Raw genomic sequence first — 19761 nt, forward strand, 5'->3', positions numbered from 1 at the left:
ACTGTCCTTAACTCCAGTTCCAGGGGAATCCAAAGCCCTCTTCTGACCTCCACGGCATTGCATGGCACGGGTGCACTCACATACATGAAGGCAATACACTCATACACATAAAATAAAAATAATAAAATATTTTAAAAAATAAATAAAAAATTAAAAAAATAAAGGTCTGTTCCAGGAAGACTCAAAAGCAGCCTGTTGCTGGAGAAATCCTTTAGGCTCTCCATCACAGCGGAGGCAAACTATAGCACTGGCAAGGGCAGAGGATCCAGAACAAAGTGGCTGAGACTTGAGTCCTAGCACTACCAGTAAGGTCTCTATCTACCAGAAAATTATTTAAACTCTTTATTTCTCATTTTTGTCTACAAAGTGGAGTTAATAATAACACATTCTTTTTATAATTAACTAATTCTTGTATGTTGAAGATAAAACTTCATAAATACAAGTAGATGTCTTGTCTATTAAGTTCAATTACTAAGTGATAAGGAGAAGAATGAAGGGAAGAAGATAAAGAAACAGAAGAAGAGTCATCCATGATGGAGGGACATAGGGAGGAAAGGGAGGGAGGGAGGGATGGAGAGAGAGAAAGGGGGAAGGGAGGGAAGGGAGGAAAGTGAGGGAGGGAGAAAGGGAGGGAAGAAGGGAGGGACGGAGGGAGGGAGGGAAAGGAAGAGAGAGCATGAAGGAGGGAGTAGAGTCATAGAATATTAATCATAAAAATATAATGGAATATTAGTCATGAAGGGAAGGGAGGGAAGAGGTCACCTGGGAGGGAATGAGGACATTGATGAAGACAATAGCAACAGAAAACAAAAAACAAAAATTGGTCAGCTAAAATAACACAGTTCTTAGGAAAAGAAAGCCTGGATTTTAGTGCATGACTTGTCACTCTATAATCTTAAGAAAAAGTAATCAACTTCTGTGAGCCTTTGTTTTCTTATCTATAAACTGGAATTGACGTTGTTCCATATCAGAAGGTGTTGTGAATGTCAAACAAGTAATAAACATTTGTCAAAGTTTATTTTAAATTTTTAAACATAAAATTATATTGCATTTGTGTATTTCATATGCAATTATTTTAATAGTTTAAAAACTTGGACTTGAAGTTTCTTTTCTACTTTGGTTATTAATATTAAAATTCACAATTATGAGCGAGGTGTAGTGGTGCACACCTTTAATCCCAGCACTCAGGAGGTAGAGGTAGGTAGATCTCAGTGAGATGAAAGACAGCCTGGTCTACATAGCAGGTTCTAGGGCAGCTGGGGCTACAGAGAGAACCTGTCTCAATCAAAAGGAAAATTCCCAATCACTCTTCAGATAACTTTCTAAGGAAAATAGATTAGGATAGGAATGATGTCTTGGTAAGTTTCTGCTACCTAGAGTGTGACAACTGCACAGTGGGAACTAAAAAAGTCACAGCATTGTGCTTTGAAACCAACAGGCCTGGGTTCCCTGGCCAAGGATTTCACTGATGAACAAGTATGTGCTGTCAGAAGAGGAAAATAATAAGATTTAAGAACAGTTTGTGGTTCTTTTTCATTTTTACTGGTATCTCGTAGCTAAAAGTGACCTCGACTATTCCTAGTATTTGTTAGGCAGTAAGTACTCCATGTGTTACAGTGAATTTTCCTAAATGTATTTACCTGTTTATGACTCAATGCAATGAATAAACATATTTAATGTGTGCCTGTGTATGCATATATAAGATATACAGAGTGACAAGTATTTGGGGTCAAATACGCATTATTATGCAACATGCATTTATTCCGTAAATCCACATCCACTGGGTCTTTACTCCCTGCTCCCTGAATGCGCATGGTTCTTTTATGTTTGACAGATATTCTTCTCTGCTCTTACCCCCATCTGTGTTTAGCTTTATTCATGTCACTTCTCAGAAGCTGTAAACTGCAGTTTCTGGGAATGTGCATCACAGTTTGGATACACATTTTCCCTCAAATCTAGATTACAACTATCTGGGGACCTCACAAGCATACACAGGCTTAGCCAAGGAAATTCATTAATGTTTTTTCTGAATGCAGTGGCTGAAATTTAGTCCCTTTGAGGGAGAATTATTGAAAAATGAGCTGCCTCCTTTACTTAATGTGTTTTGTTTTCAGGAATGTTTGAATTGCTTTTAAATTTTAATTCTGAAAATGTGAGGTTTTTCTAAAAACACAAAGCAAATCTTTAACAATAACATCCAAAATGAATTTGTCACAGGGACTGAGAAGGTAAGCTTAGGCATCGTCCCTTCCCCTCCCCTTTCCCACTGCCTCCTCCTCATAGAAGCACAGTGACTACTCAAACATGAGGCTGTTCTACAGGGACTTTCCTGTCTATCCTCCTCTTTCATCACTGGTGCTTCTAAGAAACCAGGAACTAACAGTTCAGAATAAGCCCTTTAACAAATAGAATATTTATATCCCGAATGTCAGATTTCCTGTAGATTCTGAGGTGAGGCTGTTCTAATGTCTCCTGGTTTGGAGAGTATTAAGATGGGTACTCCACATGGCAATGCCACATTGACAGGCTTTTGTTGAGTTTGCCAGCTGAAGAAGTTTGGTTGATGGAATGAGTTATAGACAGACAGACAGCTGACAGTCTGTCAAATTCAGAATACAGGGGAGCTGGAGACGTGGCTGAGCAGTGAAGAGCATGGCTTCTCTTGCAGAAGAGCCAGGTTCAGTTCCCAACACTCACACAGCAGCTAACAACCATCTGTAGGAAGAGTTCCAGGTGATCTGAGGCCCTCTTCTGGACTCCATGGGCACTGCAGAACGTGGGTGCACTTGCATACATGCATATAAAACACTTAAACACATAAAATAAAAATAAAAACCTTTTAATTCTGAATACAAAGACCAAGAGAAGCAGGAAATAAGGATCATTCGAGGTGCTCTGGTAATGCATTATTTACAATTAACAGAGCCAATGAGGTAGATTTCAGGAAAGAAGTGTTAATTTACTGTCAGGTTTCTCATGGAAACTTCTTGCATAAACTTAATTGGGTTCTTACTTTATTTGGTCAGCTACATTTTAAAAAAAATTTTATTTATAATTTTTGTTTTATGTATATGCATGTATTGCCTGCATGTAGATAACTGCACCCATGTTGTGCAATGCCCTCAGAGGTCAGAAGAATCTGTTGGACCCCCTGGAACTGGAGTTACGGACAGTCGTTAGCTGCCATGTGGGTGCTAGGATTAGAACCCAGGTCTTTGGCAAGAACAACCAGTGTTCTTAACCACTAAGCCATCTCTCCAGCCCTTGGTCAGCTATACTTAAAATATCTTTTGGGGGCTAGAGAGATGGCTCAGAGACTCAGAGCACTGGCTGCTCTTGCAAAAGACCTGGATTGGTTTCCAGCACCCACACGGTGGCTAAAAACCATCTGCAACTACAGTTCCAGAGGAATCCAATGCTCTCTTCTGACCTCCATGGGCATTGTACCACATGAGTGCACATACATACATGCAGGCAATACACTCATATACATAATTTATGTTTTAAAAAGAAGTATCTTTTGAGGTTAAGAAGATCATTGAGTCACATTTTTCAAAAAACATTATTGAAGGAAAACCTTTCAAAACACAGCTCATGAATACAAATGGATTTTAATGGGGGTCTATTATCGCCTGGATGCTTGTATGCAATTCCATTAATATTAATGAGACTTAGACACATGCATTTATGAGAGATGAATAGACTCTTAGTGTATTTACTACAGGACTGTTTTGTTTGTCCAAAAAACCTGTAGTGCTGAACTTAGCCAAGCTCCCAACAACAAAGAAGATTTTTTTTAAGTAGAAGAAGAAACCTTTAATATCTGTAATTCTTTTTCCTCCCACTCTCTTGATGATATGCCATTCTTTGTGGAAAGAGAATTAAGAATATATCCATTTCTTGGTTTGTGAAATTTTGCTTCAGCTTGCATAAATAATTAAGTTGATAGAAATGAATATGCCTGGTTTCATTTCTCCACGGGTTAAGTTCCATTTTTATAATTTGTTCTGTCCCTCTTTCAGTTCCTTGTGTCTTTACATCTGTGCTTTTCCCTAGGCTCTTTCATAGTGTACTGAGATCATTGGAGATTTGCTAGTAATTGACCATGAGTGGCACCTGTTAAGAGATAATGTAGTTTTTCTGTTCACTATTAAGTGCTGGGCACATTATTAACTTGTGGCCAACCCAGTATAGAGACTCCTGAGACATCATTTTCCTTTATACAACTTCAGTTTGTTCTTACCGTAATCTCAATTATAAATGAAGCACTTTGGTTGAGAACAAAGATTTGTGTTTCCTCCAGCTTGTCAGCTGCACGTATGCAATAATTGGTTATCCACTCATTAGGGTCTCATTTTCACCCGCCCTATCTTTCTTTTGACAGGCTCCCATCCCAAGAAAAACAACCACCAAAGAATCAACAACATTGCCCCTCTCAGGAGAGACAGGATCAATATGACTGAAAAGTCAGATGAGTTAACCTCTACTGCTTACTTAAATGGTGCAGACCACCACACTAATATAATTTCTAGACTTAGAATATGGATAGATCTTGCTATTTCTTTCCAAATGCCCAGAGGTGCTTTATTTGGTGGGAAGCATATGCCAGCCAGGGAAACTCTTGCTGTCTTTTCATCACATTAACATATGTCAATTTGAACTGAACTAAGAATTGCATAGAGAAGCCAGAGATTAGCAGAGAAACACACCTGCTGCCTCTGCTGGAGAAAGAACAGAAACGTTGCTGCTCTGTGCATTTAAGAATGACTTGACACTTCTAACATAATAGCATGAGGCCAGCAGTGGTATAGAGCCTAATTAACACTGTATGAAGAGAGGGGGAAGTTACCTTGTTCATGCAGTGAAGCTAAATTCAGTTCTAGGCTCCTTAGGTCAATAAGCATATTTGGACAAACTGACTAAAATATACCTGAAAACAGAATCAACTGGGTTTAGCAAAAAGTTATGTGAAGTATCATTTATATATCAATTGACCATCCAAGTGACACAGACCAAAGCCAAATTTATTTTACTTTAGGTTAAAAGTTTCAGAGTGATAGTTTAAAAAAAGAAAAAAGGGGCTGGAGAGATGGCTCAGCGATTAAGAGCACTGACTGCTCTTGCAGAGGACCTGGGTTCAATTCCCAGCACCCTCATGGGGGCTATGAATCATGCTTAACTCCAGTTCCAGGGGGATCCAAAGCCCTCTTCTGACCTCCACAGTATTGCACAACATGGCTGTACTCACATACATGTAGGCAATACACTCATAACACATAAAATAAAAATAATAAATAAAATATTTTTTAACAAAATTCCAACTCGGTTTTAGGGGCTGGAGAGATGGCTCAGTGGTTAAGAACACTGACTGTTCTTGCAGAAGACCCAGGTTCGAATCCCAGCACCCGCATGGCAGCTAACAACTGTCCATAACTCCAGTTCCAGGGGACCTGACAGCCTCTTCTGTCCTCTGTGGGCATTGCATGACACGGGTGCACTTACCTACAAGCAGGCAATATACACATACACATAAAATAAAAATAATAAAAAAAGAAAAAAGAAAGAAAAAGAAGAGGGCATGAGGGACAGCTTAGCAGTAGAGCACTTGCCTAGAATGTGCATGAGGCCCTGGCTTTAATTTCTAGCACAATAAATAAATAAATCATTAATTAATTAATTAGTAAGCATCTAAGGAAAATACATATGTGAGCACATCATTTATTTATAACACTGTAATAAAAGTAATGTAAATTACATATTATTCTTTTCTAAAGTTTTGTTTTATTTATTATGTGTGGGTGTGCCTTTACTCACTGAGTCATATTTCTAGTCAATACATTATTAACTGGAAGACAAACTTTCTATGGCTGGCTGAGGAGATGGGTCTGTCTGTAAAGCCCTGCCTTGCAGGCATGGCGATCTGAGTCTGATCCCTAGAACCTAGATAAGCAAAAGCCAGACTTGATTTCAGGTATTTTTAATCCCAAGGTTGGGGAATCGGGGGGGCAGATAAAGACAGATAGATCTCTGGGGCACCTTAGCTAGCCAGGCTAGCCTATTTGGTGAGTTCCAGGACAAAAAAAAAGTGGATGGCACCCAAGGAATGATACCCAAGGACATTATATGACCTCCCCATGCACATACATGTACATATTTGCAAACTTGCACACACACACACAGAGGTATATATATATAAGAGGGGAGAAAATTTTCTTGTTTAAAAAAACTTATCAAAAGAAGTTTTGAATCACAAAGTTTGTAAACACCAATTACACATGATTTTGAGTGAAAGTGTTAAAATTTTTTCATTAAGTTCATAAAATTTTAAACCATAACACTTAAATTATAATAGTTAATTCTCAGTACTAGGAGGCAAAGGAAAGTGGACCTCTGCAAGTTCAGGCCACCCTGGCTGGTCTACACAGAGCGTTCCAGGCCAGCCAGAACTTCATAGTGAGACCCTGTCTCAATAGTTATTAACACTAACAATACTCTATGGACTAGATGGAAGGGAACAAATCCTTGGCCAATATCCATTAGGACAAAGACTTTGCTACCAAAATACATGGAAATGGTCAGTCCAGTAAACAGAGAATCCAAGAGACCTCATAAATGGCTGAAGTTCCATATCCGGCCAATAAGTAAAAGTGAGGAAGGGGGGGAGAGAGAGAGAGAGAGAGAGAGAGAGAGAGAGAGAGAGAGAGAGAATCACTTGTGAGTTTAGTCCTTACAGAGAGCCTGGGGTTCAGTTTATAAAATTCATAACCTAAGGATTATACAAAACAATTTTCTTCTCACTAGCATTTTTAGAATAAAGGCCTTCATAAAGGCCCTCTGGGGAAGGCAGGCTACAGCAACCAGAATGTCCAGTCAATGGACAACTGGAAGGTACTGTTGGGGCTCTGGATGGAGTGGGCTCACCTAATTTGAAGCAGAACCCAGGCAGCATTTGAGGGATCTAGGAAATGACAAAGATTGCTAAGATATAAAAGTCTGAGACAGGGGCAGGAAAGATGGCTGAGTGGTTAAGAACACTGTTCTTGCAGAAGACCCGGATTCATATCCCAGCACCCACATGGCAGCTAACAACTGTTGGTAACTCCAGTTCCAGGGGATCCGACAGCTGCTTTTGTCTTCCGCGGGCATTGCATGGCACGGGTGCACTTATCTACGTGCAGGCAATACACGCATACACATAAAATAAAAATAACAAAAAAACATTAGAAGTCAGAGACAATATTACTAATGTTACAGAAAAAACATAGGGCCAATACAGGAAAGTGGCTACAGTCAGAAAACTGAGTCAGAGACCTAGACTTACAGCAGACACATTTAGGAGGGTTACTAGAAAGAAATAATGCAGTTTGGTGGATTTATAATTTCAAATCAGATAAGAGACCTTTTTGGGAAAGCAAGGCAGGTATAGCAAGGCTAAGGCTCAGCAGCCTACAGCCTGCTTTATTCAACATTTCCTTCGGTTCCGGGTGAGACTGACACTGTAGAGCTGAGGCTGGACACTTGCTCACCAGCCTGCCTGTCTTTCTTCTTGAGCACCTGACTACACCACGTGAAATACAAATCTCTAAACTTAGGCAAGGCTAAGGTACTGATTTCTGGCCAATGAGTAGAAGCAATAAAACTTGACAGTCAATGCAAGCACTTAAAATCCTCCCACATCACTCCTACTGGCTCAACAGAGAGGTTATGCCAGACCTAAAGCAGGATAGAGCTACAGGACAGAAAGCATGCTTACCTGGCGTGATCACGAAGGTAGTTTTCCCAGGGTGAGGCTCATCCATTGCACTCCAGATGTACTGATCGCTATGACTTTCCCCAATGTGGGGAACACAAATGCCTAATTTGTAGTAGTCAACTCAACTGCCTAGTTTCTAGTAGTCAACTCAACTGCCTAGTTTGTAGGAGTAAACTCAACTGCCTAGTCTGCTCATGCTTTCACCTGGATGACGATCATGATGATGATGATGATGATGATGATGATGACGATGATGGCAAAGAGAGTCAGAGACCACAACAACTGTGTGGAGGGCTTACACAGATGCACCATCCATGGTACTTACTGAATGGTACAGGAGTTCAAAGTACCTAGTGTTCTAGGCCTTCGTTACAGCAATCTTATTACTTATAGCAACGTGGTGGTTCCATAACTACTATTGGATAGAACTGAAGATAAAGCTGAAAATAACATTCCAGTATTCTACAGGTCCATGAGATTATTTTAAATTCAAACTAATGTTAAATAATGTAACTTTGAGTAGATTAAAACGAATAGAACTAATACCAGATTAAAAATCAACAAAATAAAGAAAAACAATGAAAGCAAAACAGGTTTTTCATAAAATTGATGAAACTTCAATACAATGGACTAGAATGAAAGAGAAGGGGCTGAGAATGTAGCTCAGTTGTTAGAGTGTTTCCCTAAAATGCACAAACCTTTGGGTTCAGTCCCAAGCATTTATAAACCAGGTGAGTAGTACATGGAATAGAGTGCAGCTTGCTTTTCCTTTAAGACTGGTAAGTCGGGTGTCTAATTGAGAGGATCCTAAGTGGGGACAGGAGATGGCAGACAGGGACTGGACCTCAGCAAAAACCATCAGGAGCAGGAGGGGAGCATGAGGCTCACCCGACTCCATCCAGGCAGCACTGTCTGTGGCTCCGCCTTCTGTGTAGGCTTCATGCTGGTGCCCAGGATCCAGACCTGCAGAGCTCCATAACAGCGCTGCTCTGGGATGTGTTGAGCTAATCTGCCCAGAAAAATTCCTTCTGAAGAAACTTTGGCTCCATAACACCTTGTAATAGAGAACTGAGAAGCAAAGCTATTACAGCTTGTTCTGAACTCGGACTACTCCCAACTGACCAACAGGTAAGTAAGAGAGATAAAGAGCGATGGATAGCCAGCCTTTGCTCTCTGCACGTGCCCCAAGAAAACACAGGGAGAGGTGCCTAGATAACCACCCCAGTGGGGATTTTTAGTTTTTACATGTTTTTTAATAAGACCTTTTATGTATGTGTGTGTATGTGTGTGTGTGTGTATTCACTGATTTGGTTGATTGGTGTTATGGCTGTGTGTATGGTGTGTTTTCTTTTTCCTTCATCTTTCTTTTCTATTTTTTTTTTCGCCTTTGCTTTCCTCTCCTAATAACCAACTTCATTTATTTTCTCCCTATTTACTCCATTCTCTTTTTTGGTATTTATTATCTTCACTTACTACCTTTCACCCTCTTTCCTCCCTTTACACTTAAAATTTTTTTTATACTTATTATATTTATTTTATGTGTATGCGTGTATTGCATGCATGTATGCAAGTGCACCCATGTTGTGCAATTCCCACAAAGGACAGAAAAGGGTGTTGGCAGATCCCCTGGAACTAGAGTTACAGACAGTTGTTAGCTGCCATGTGGGTGCTGGGATAGGAACCCAGGTCTTCTGCAAGAGCAACCAATGTTCTTAACCACTGAGCAATCTCTCCAGTCCCCTTTTTCATTTTTTAAATATTCAGATTTATTTTGCTCTGTTTCCCATTTTCTTTTCTCAGTTATATGATGTTTCAAGTACATTGTGTATGTAGATGCTGTGTCATTGAACACTCCCAGGCCATCTAAACATGAACCTACCACCACTTCAACTTCACTGAGAGCTTTAACTCCAAGTATAGGGGAAAGAAAACCCTACAACTGTTAACGAGTCTCCAAGAAAGCACAGCTCTGAGGTCAGCACTGCAGGCCTGCACTGGAAAGCACTGGAGGAGTGCTTTCCAAAGCCATAGCCCATGTGTTCTGTGCTCTGTAACACAAGGGACCGATGCACTAGGAATACCCCAATGTCATCATACACAAAGAGAAAGCAGTCACCCTAGGCTATGATGCAATATTCACTGTGTCAAAATATACTAATCCCCACTAAGGGATTAAGAAGGAAACTCTAAAATTCAACTGAAGAAATATTTAACATTTCACATTAATGTAATATCTCAAGACTCATTATCAAAAGATGACTGCTGCATAAAAACATTCTCTCATATGACTAGAAAAGATGCACACCCCAAAAAGATGCATAAATTTCAACATAGAAATGCAAGAAATGTGAAAAAATATAATGTAAAATGACTACTCAAAAATTCACAATTCCTTAATGACTAATCTCAAAGATAATAAAATGGATGAAATGTCAGATGAAGAATTCAAAAGAATTCCTTTTGGGGCTGGAAAGATGGCCCAGTGGTTAAAGGCACTGACTGCTCTTGCCGAGGACCCAGGTTCAATTCCCAGCACTCACATGGTGGCTAACAACCGTCTGTAACTCCAGTTTCAGGGGATCTGATGTCTTCTTCTGACCTCCTTGGGCATTTCACAACACAGGAGCACTTATACACATGCAGATAATATACTCATACACATAAGATAAAAATAAATAAAATTTTAAAAAGAATTCATTTTAAAAAGATTAATGAATTTCAAGAAAATACAGAAAAATAATTGAATGAATTAAAGAAAACAACACGGGATAAATGAATTCAATGAAGAGAAAGAGAGAGAGATTGAAGGGAAAAAAAGAGAAGTCTTTAAAATGAATAAATCAAGCTAAATAAATCAAGTAAAACTCAGTGGAAAACTTCCCCAATTAGCAAAATCTATTAGAAGGAAAAATTTCAGAGTTCAAGACATAAATGATATTGTAATTGAATTGAAATATTCCAACCTGGAGGGAGGATTAAGACTCAGGAAGTACAGGGTGAGAGATGGCTCAGAGGTTAAGAGTACTGGCTGCTTTTGTAGAGGACCTGAATTAGGTCCACATAGTGGCCAATAACCATCATAACCCCAGTTTTACGGCATCTGTGATGGTTTGAATGAAAATGTCCCCCACGGGCTCCAAGTATTTGGACATTTTTGTCCCCAATGGTTGGCACTGTTTTGGGTGGTCTTAGAAGGTGTGGCCAAGTTGGCAGAAGCACCTCACTGGGGGCAGGCTTACAGAGCTCTTAAGCCTTGCCTGATCTCAAGCCTCTCTCTTGCCTCCTGTGCCTGCTAAAGATGTAAGGGCTTAGCTTCCACTCCTCCAGCCACTTCTGCCGCCATGCCTCCCCACCACGATGGACTCTTGCCCCTTGGAACTGTAAACTCAAATAAACTCTTCCTTCTCTGTAAGTTGCTTTGGTCAGTGTTTCTATCACAGCAACAGAAAAGTGATTAATACAGCATCCTATGCCCTCTTCTGGCAACCACTGGCTTTACACAACACAGGTACACATATACATGCAGGCAAAACACACAGATACATGAAATTAAAATAACTTTTTAAAGACTCAGGAAGTAAACAAAAATTCTGAGGCTCAGGAAGTAAGTAGCCCACAAGTCTCGAGATATCTGTGAAACTTACAAGGTTCACAATGGCCTTCCCCAAGGTTTTATAAGCAGTAAGGGCTGCTGTGGAGAGCAGATTCTCCTACCAGCCAAGCAAGTCCTAAACAGCTTCAGTTTTGCTGCTTCTATGCACCACCTCCCATCTCTGGAGCCTTCTCGGTAATGCAGCTGCTTTTGAGTCATCCACGTTACTGTAACTAACTACTGATTCATTACATTAGACTTGGATGGAATTGTTTCTTTGGTCTGTTGTTGGTGCCCTACCTGAGCTGAACAGACATTTGTTCACAATTCTCAGAAAAAAAAGTTATACAACAGAATTTTTGGACCATTCGAACAGTAATTAGATTAGAAAAAAAGAGAAAATATGAACAGAACATGCAAAGACATAACTAAAAGATGATGCTAATTGTTTGGGGTGTAGAAAAGGGTACCAAGTATTGATAAGGAAAAAAAATATATTCTTATAACTAACTGTATTGTTATATAATGTCCAGGTAAGTTTAAGCCATTTAAAGTTTCCTTTATTTTACTTACTGGGTGGATACCTTGAAATGTAACCCTGGGATGCTCAGAGATATTTATTGCTCTGTTGTGTTTTGACTACCCTGAAATGTTTTATTACTCTGTAAAGTCTTGAAGCTCTATGACATAGTCTTGACTCACTATGTCTGACTGTTGAAAAAGATGTAAAGATCAAAGAATGGAACACTCACCAAATGGTTTAATGAGGCACCTGATCCAATTAGTCCAAGAAAACTGAGGATCACATATGTCAGAAATCTAAACTACTATTGATATCTGCTTTTGTAACCTGGAATGACCATTTGACCAGATTCCAGCCCAATTAGCCTAACCTAGCTGTTGATCAAAAGGTGGCAGATGTCCTGACCCACAGCCTGGGGTATCCACTTTAAAAACCAAATTGGCCAAGTGAACTCAGGAAGGAATTCCCTAAGATAACATGGCCCATAATGAAAAGAAACATAGGACCCAGTTGTTAATCATAAAATGAAGGCGCAAAATTGACTAATAAAATCCTCATCTGTACTTCAGGTCAGGGCCCCAGAATCTAAAAACTTTTGTTGCTTCTGGGGTCCTCATGCCTGAGTAAGGAATAAACAAGCTTTCCCACTCTGTCTTGGTCTTTTTGCTGTTTGAAGACTTTTTCCACAACAGTGTGGAATAATGGCATGGAAGACCTATTCAATTAAATAAAGGCAGAAAATTCCCAAATCTTGAGAAAGATATGGGCATTTATGTAGGAGGTGTTTAGAGACTGACATGACCAGAAAATAACATACCACACCATATTTTATCTGAAACATCAACACTACATAAGAAAAAACGAATATTGAAAGATTCCATGTTACAGGGTTCTGGGGTGACAGATGGCTATCCTGGGGATCCACTGAGTTTGTTTCATAAGATGAAAGACTTAGTCATCCAGGAAAGGCAGAACACTGAAGTGAGGAGAAAATGAGCACTAGCAGGAGAAGCCAGAAGCCACTGCAGCTGAGATCATAGAAGTGGTGCCAGAGAAGTGAGTTATAAGCCTAAGAATAAGAAGCTGCTGCGAGCATCACAGAAGCCACTAGTCAGAGCCAGAAAGTGAAAGCGATGTCTGTGAGGGTCTAGAAATCCCCAGACTCCGGAAATGTGAAGCAATGGCCACAGGGAGAAAAGAGAGAAAAAGACAAACTTCATGAAGGCAAACAATTCCCATCTGGATGGGAAGTTGACCTCAGAGCTGGGACTCCCACCGGGAACTCTGGGTGGGGCCTTTTATAGGATCCTGGGGCCCTCCCTTCTCTGGTTTCCTCCCCCTTCTCCCTCATTGGTGCCGTTGGCTACCCTCCCTTGGTCAGGCGCTTTCCTTCCCACCTGCAGGCTTACTCTCCTGGCTCTTCCGACCTTTAGCAGTTGCAGCACTTCTGGCCTTAAATTCACTAGCAGTTGCAACAGTTACAGCCTGGGAGAAAAGAGTAACTGCCCATGCCTGTTTTCACCCTGGGCCTAAGTTCCCCAACTCTCCCTCAGGACTAACTCATTTATATGGGAAACCCCTTACAATAGCAATAGATTCCTGCAAGAAAGCTCTGAAGGTCAAGAGGCCTTGTAACAATACAGTTCAAGTCATGAAAGAAAATAACTGATGATCTAGATTACTATATCCAGAAAAATTATCCTTCCAAATAAAAGGAGATTCAAACGTCTTCCAATATAAGAATAAGCTGAAGGAATTCATAACTACTAGGCCAGCATTGCTGAAGATATTTAAAGGAATCCTGCAAATAAAAAAGAACAACTTTCTTGTTTTATGTTTTGTTTTGTTTTGTTTTGTTTTTTTGTTTGAGACAGGGTCTCCCTGCAGCCCCAACAAACCTGGAACTGCATAGACCAGGCTGACCTTAGAGATCCAACTACCTCTGCTTCCAGAGTGCTGGGATTAAAGGCATGTGCCACCATGGCAAAGAGCAACTTTCTTTATGAACAAAATTCCTCAGTAAAATATATACAAACTAAATTCAAATCACATTTAAAAGATTATGTACTGTGACCAAGTTAATTTCATTTCAGGAATGCAAGGATGGTTTAACACAAACAAATCAGTTACTGTAACAAAGCACATAAATAGAAAAAAGGTCAAAAGTCACTCAGCGCAATAAATAAAGAAAAGGCCTTTGTGAAATTCAACACCCTTCACGATAAAAGCCCTCAAATCAGCAAGAATAAAGGAAACATATCACAACAGAAAAGCTGTATTAGCTAATATTATCTCAGTGGGAAAAATGGAGAGCATCTCCTCTAAAATCAGGATTGAGACAAGGATGACACTCTCTCCACTCATATTCAATACTGTGCTAAGTCTTAACTAGAACAATAGATAAGAGAAAGAACTAAAAAGAATACAAATCAGAGGTCAAGGTATCCCTACTTGGAAACTAACCGTTATTTAGACTAAAGTACAGAATCTAGAAGACCGTAAAGATTACATCAAAAAACTTTGAGACCTGACTATTTTAATTTTATGTGTATGAGTGTTTTGCCTGCATGTATGTAAGTGCTCTCATATCATGTAATGTCCACGGAGGTCAGAAGAGGGTGTCACATCCCCTGGAACTAGAGTTAAGGACAGTTGTTAACCGCTGGTTGATTGGGATGTATGGCTAACTCTCCCTGCCCCGCCTTTCTTGCAGAGGGTAACAGCTTAGCTGTGATGATCCTAGGCAAGTGGGTGCAACCAAACTTGGGAAAAAGGCATCTATCCATGCCTGTCTGTCAGAGGACAGTACTATGCAACACTCCACCCCCTCCTCTGGCTCTTACATTCTTTCTGCCTGAGCCTTGAAGAGGCTGCTATAGATATAGGATGATCTTCCTCCCACTGTGGCAAGATATTGAACACTTGGGCCTTTTCATCATCTGTTTGTGGCTATAGGGCCCATCTCAGTGATATTCCTTCTTCTATAAAAATACAAATGAAAAGGAAGAAGTGGGAACATTTAAACAGACATTAACTACATTAATAACCTATAGGCATAAACACAAATGCTTGGAAGGCACCTTAGCAGGTAGATCATGTCCATCTTATATAACAGTTGCAGTGGCTTCTCCACTGGGACCTATAACTTCTCCTGCCACTGGGGGTTGGTCTGGCTTGCAGTACCAGGTGTGTGTTCTTCCCTGAAGAGTTGGCCTTAAATCCAATCAGAAATTTGTTGGTTGTACATATACTAGTTGTGCCATTATTGCACCAGCAGGCACATCTTGCTTGGCATGTCAACAGGCAGCATGCACATTCCATCATTATGAGAACAGCTGGGGACAGTTCTCCCCCCAGTGATCTACATAGTGCCTAGTGACACAATGAAGGCTAGCCATCGGGCAGCGGGAAGTATCCAGCTTAGTCCTAGCTTGATTTCTCCCTTCCCTGTGCTCACATCAGGCAGTGTCTTTAGTTGTCCTAAGAGGAAGGGGATAAGGGGATATAAACTGAGAAAACAGAGGGGAGACTCTCTCACCAATTTTTGTGGCTGTGGGTAGGTTACCATCCATGATGGGATGAAGATTTTCCAGTGTGGTCTTAGGAGGTGAGGACCTGCACTCCTGTAAGTAAACTCTCACCCATTGTTCTATAAGTAAGCCCCAAAACTCATTGGTTTCTCAGACTGTAGTTTGGCAAAATTGAACCTCAGTTTACTGTAGGGACCAAGGGAGGAGGGGGCAGGCTTTGTTTAGGAACACAGAAAATGGTGATTTACCCCAGAGACCCACAACTGGTCAATGTTGAGAGAATAAGGGACTACAGAAATCTTAGCCCTAAATGGGACACCTTTATCACACTCTCTCCTCTCAAGGCTCAGGGAACATTGTCAAAGACAAGAAGGAAAGATTGTAAGAGCCAAAGGTGATGGATAAATACAAGAAAACCACGCTGTATAAACAACACAGAGCAGTTGGACATATGAACCCACAGAACTCGGGACAGTATGCACAAGACCTGTGCCAGCCCAAGCCAGACAAAATTCCCAGAATGGAGAGGTGGGCAAGAAGCCCCAGTCATAGTGAAGGATCTATTGGCAATTGATAGCTGTTGGGGGATGTGATGTGATGCCTGATGGATTGGCAAGAATCCAAGGGATAGACTCACATCCAGGGAGAGTCGGTTGTCTTTACTGATGTGATGCCTGATGGATTGGCAAGAATCCAAGGGATAGACTCACATCCATGAGCATCCATGAGAACACAAATTATACTTGATAGGCCTTTTAAAAAAGAATAATGACAATAAAAGACATGAAGTTGAGGGGATAGTTGGTTGGAGCTGTCAGTGTTGGAGGGGGTCTAAATGTGATCAAACACAAATTCTCAAAAAATAAGTAAAAATATTTTTACAAATTCAATAGATATCCTTCAAAAGAAGAAATACAAAGGCCAATAAACCCATGGAAAAATGTTGAACATCTTTAATCGTCTGAGAAATGCAAATCAAAATTATATTGACATTCCATCCCACTCCAGTCAGAATGGCTATCATCAAGAAAACATATTCTATAACAGATAGCAAGGATACAGATGGAGGGAAAACACTGCACATGGTTAGCGGGAATGTAAACTAGCCAAAGCCTATATGGAACCCAACATGGCATTTCCTCAAAAAAAGTAATCATAGAACTACCACATGGCCTAGCTACATCACCAATAGCTATAAACCTGAAAAATCACAGTCATGATACAATAGGAATGCCTACTACCTGCATATCATGTTTATTGCTGGCCTATTCACAATAGCCAGATTATGAAATCTGCTTAGATGCCCATCAATAGATAAATGGATAAAGAAAAGTGACAGATGACAGATGATAGATAGATAGATAGATGATAGACAGATAGATAGTAGATAGATGATAGATAGATAGAAATAGATGATAGACATATATGTACATGAAGAGAGAGAATGGAGTATTACTCAGCCATAACAAATGAAATCATTTTGATTACAGAAAAAAATAGATAAAACTGAAAATGCTGAACAAAATATTCAGACTCAAAAGTACAAGTATCATATGTTTCCTCTCATACAATATGTATGGGTGGGGGCTAAGAAAGTAAAGTAAAAGAACTATTAGATAATGGGATAGTGACAGTAGGAGTAAATATGTTCAAAGTATATTACAGGTATGCATGAAAATGTCACAACTAAACTTCCAGTTTCATTCCACGGAGATGAAAGCCAATGTCCAAAGACTTGTGCAAAAACGTTCATAGCAGCTTCATTTCTAATGACCAAAGAGCGAAAACCGAAGCAAACTATTGATCTATACTTGTCATGGATCAATCTCTTAATAGTCATGTGCAGCAAAGGAAGACATACGTGGACCAGTACATGTCCTTTATATAAATCCTGGAGACTGTGAAGTGGTAGAAGGACATCAGGAATGGTCTGGGGAGAGTCATGTGTACAGGTGGACAGACCACAGAGAAGCACAAAGAAAGCCTTAGGGGTGATGGGCATGCTCAATATCTGAATTGCCATGATGGTTTCAAGGCATATGCATATGTCAAAAATTATCCATTCCATGCTCTAAATATGGAGAGTTTATTCATGTTAATTATTTCCAATAAAATTGTTGAGAAGAGATTATCTAGAAATCCAGTTTTGATCATTTCTAGATGTCAGAATAATGGATTAAAAATAGATTGCACAGACTCTGGGCAATTATAGAATGTTTCTATTTCTAAATTTCTTTGCTTGTCATCACCCTGTTCTTTGCACCTGTGTTGGAGAACAGGTGATATGGCAGAAAAAAAGCAACCCAAAATGCTTCAAATGATGTTGATGTTTCCCGACAGTTCTTAAAAGCTGGTCTTAAAATGGATGTAATGAAACCTGCCCACAACAGGTCATCATTAAGTGCAAAACTCTAAATTTAAATCTAGGGTAGTCAAAAACATAGTGTTTCGTCAATTTGCATGACTGTTTACAATTTTGATTGTAACTTCAAATTTAGTATATGCTATTAAGTCTTCTGTCCTCAGAAAAGACTGATTCACTTGTTTAGACCAATCTGATCCACCTGAGTCAACAACAACACCTCTATCGGTAATTACTGTGATTACTGTGTAACAGGGAGAAGTTACCCAGAGATCTGATCCTGTCCTACCACACACTAACAACCTACTCCTTTGTCTCATCTGGGTTTATGAGACAAAAGTTATATATGATATTTTGACATTTAGTGATGTGTACACAAGCTTTTTAAAAATGTTTTTATTGATTCGAGAATTTAATACAATGTATTTTAATCATAGTCAGACGCCCTCCCTCCTTTCAAGCCCCCACCTTACTAGCCCCCCACCTTACTAGCCCTCCAACTTCATGTCCTCTCCTATTGTCTTTTTAAGGCCTATTGAATCTACTCTGTTTCCCAAGTGCTGTTGGGTGTGGGTCTATCTCTTGGAATCTGCTTAACCTACCAAGTATCACACCAGTAAGGAAAACTAACTCTCCCTTTCCCAGCATCAATCAATTACCGATAGATCTTCAGCTGCGGCTGAGGCTTCCTGCTCACCTCCCCCTTCTGTGCTGGGTCCCTGTCTGGTTTGGTTTGCACTGGTCTTGTGCATGCTGTCATAGGCACTGTGGTTTCAAATGTGCAAATATCGTGTGGTGTCCAGACAACAGAATTTCCTTGTACTCATCTACCATCTCTGACTCTTACAATCTTCTTGCCCCACTCTTCCACAGTGATCCCTGAGCTTTGGGAGGAAAGGGTGACATAGCTGTCCAATTTAGGGCTGAGCCCTCTGCAGTCTCTTGTTCTCTACACATTGACCAGTTGTGGTTCTTTGTGTTAATCTCCACTTACTGTAAGAATCTTCTCCGGTGAGAGTTGAGAGACACACACTAATCTATGGGTATAACAAGTCATTATGAGTCAGTTTATTACTATGTCTATTATCAGAATGATTTTAGGTTCGTCCCTAGAGTCTAGGTACACAGGCTTCTTGTTCATTACCACTCAGATATTTTCCTCACTCTCTTCCCAGACATCCTAAAGACCTTGAGTTTTGCATCTGCAAGTGTCTCTCTAGTCAGCCTTACTTGGAAAAGTTTCAGTGATGTGCCCTGACAAACTTGGCCCTCTCATGGTCACTGCTATGCATCCCACTAAAGTCCATTTGTTCCTGATCACACCTTAGGCTGTGCATACCCACATCTTCATTGCAAAGTCATCATTCTCCACTATGGTGAGCAACAGCCAAGTTCAACATTTTGCCAAACTTCCCATCCAGAAACACTGCTCTGTTCTATACACTGAATTTGAGGATGCTGGAGAGAGATAAAGCTCTGTACCTTCTCCACCCGAACATGTTACTGTCTGGGTGCAAAAGTGCATTTCTTAAATAGGCTTAGCTAATTACCGTCTAAAGCATCCTCTTACCATCCCTCTGCAACAAATACTTAATGTTCTCTTTAGTAAAAGACTGCTCTAAAAAAAGCAAAATATGTCAATAATTTTCAAAATATTCATATATGTAGGGTGTACAAAGTAGTATAAATGAAGTGTTGATGAAATGTAATTTGATAACAGCATAAAAATCTTATTTGATTATAAAGTTAACATTTTGTCCCATTAAAATCTGTTTAGGCAGCTATCCCATTACTAATGGCATCTTAGAATGAGAAAGACATACTTGATATGAGTTTCTAACTTTTAAAAATGTTGATGGAAATATTTCTAGTTCTGTTGACTGAAAGGCAACCAGGAAACAGCAATTTTAAATAATGTAAATGCAAATTAACTTTTCCTATAATTGCTTCTACTATGCCTTCAGCACATGATATCAAATTGTTATCGAATTCCTGTGAACC

At 39.9% G+C, this 19761-nt stretch overlaps 1 pseudogene; it reads left to right on the forward strand.

The window, feature by feature from the left end:
• Positions 1-7745: 7745 nt before the first annotated feature.
• LOC115069897 lies at positions 7746-7897 on the forward strand (annotated as a pseudogene).
• Positions 7898-19761: the final 11864 nt, after the last annotated feature.

The sequence above is a fragment of the Nannospalax galili genome, unplaced genomic scaffold (genome assembly GCF_000622305.1).
Source record: "Nannospalax galili isolate Female #2095 unplaced genomic scaffold, S.galili_v1.0 scaffold113, whole genome shotgun sequence".
NCBI lineage: Eukaryota > Metazoa > Chordata > Mammalia > Rodentia > Spalacidae > Nannospalax > Nannospalax galili.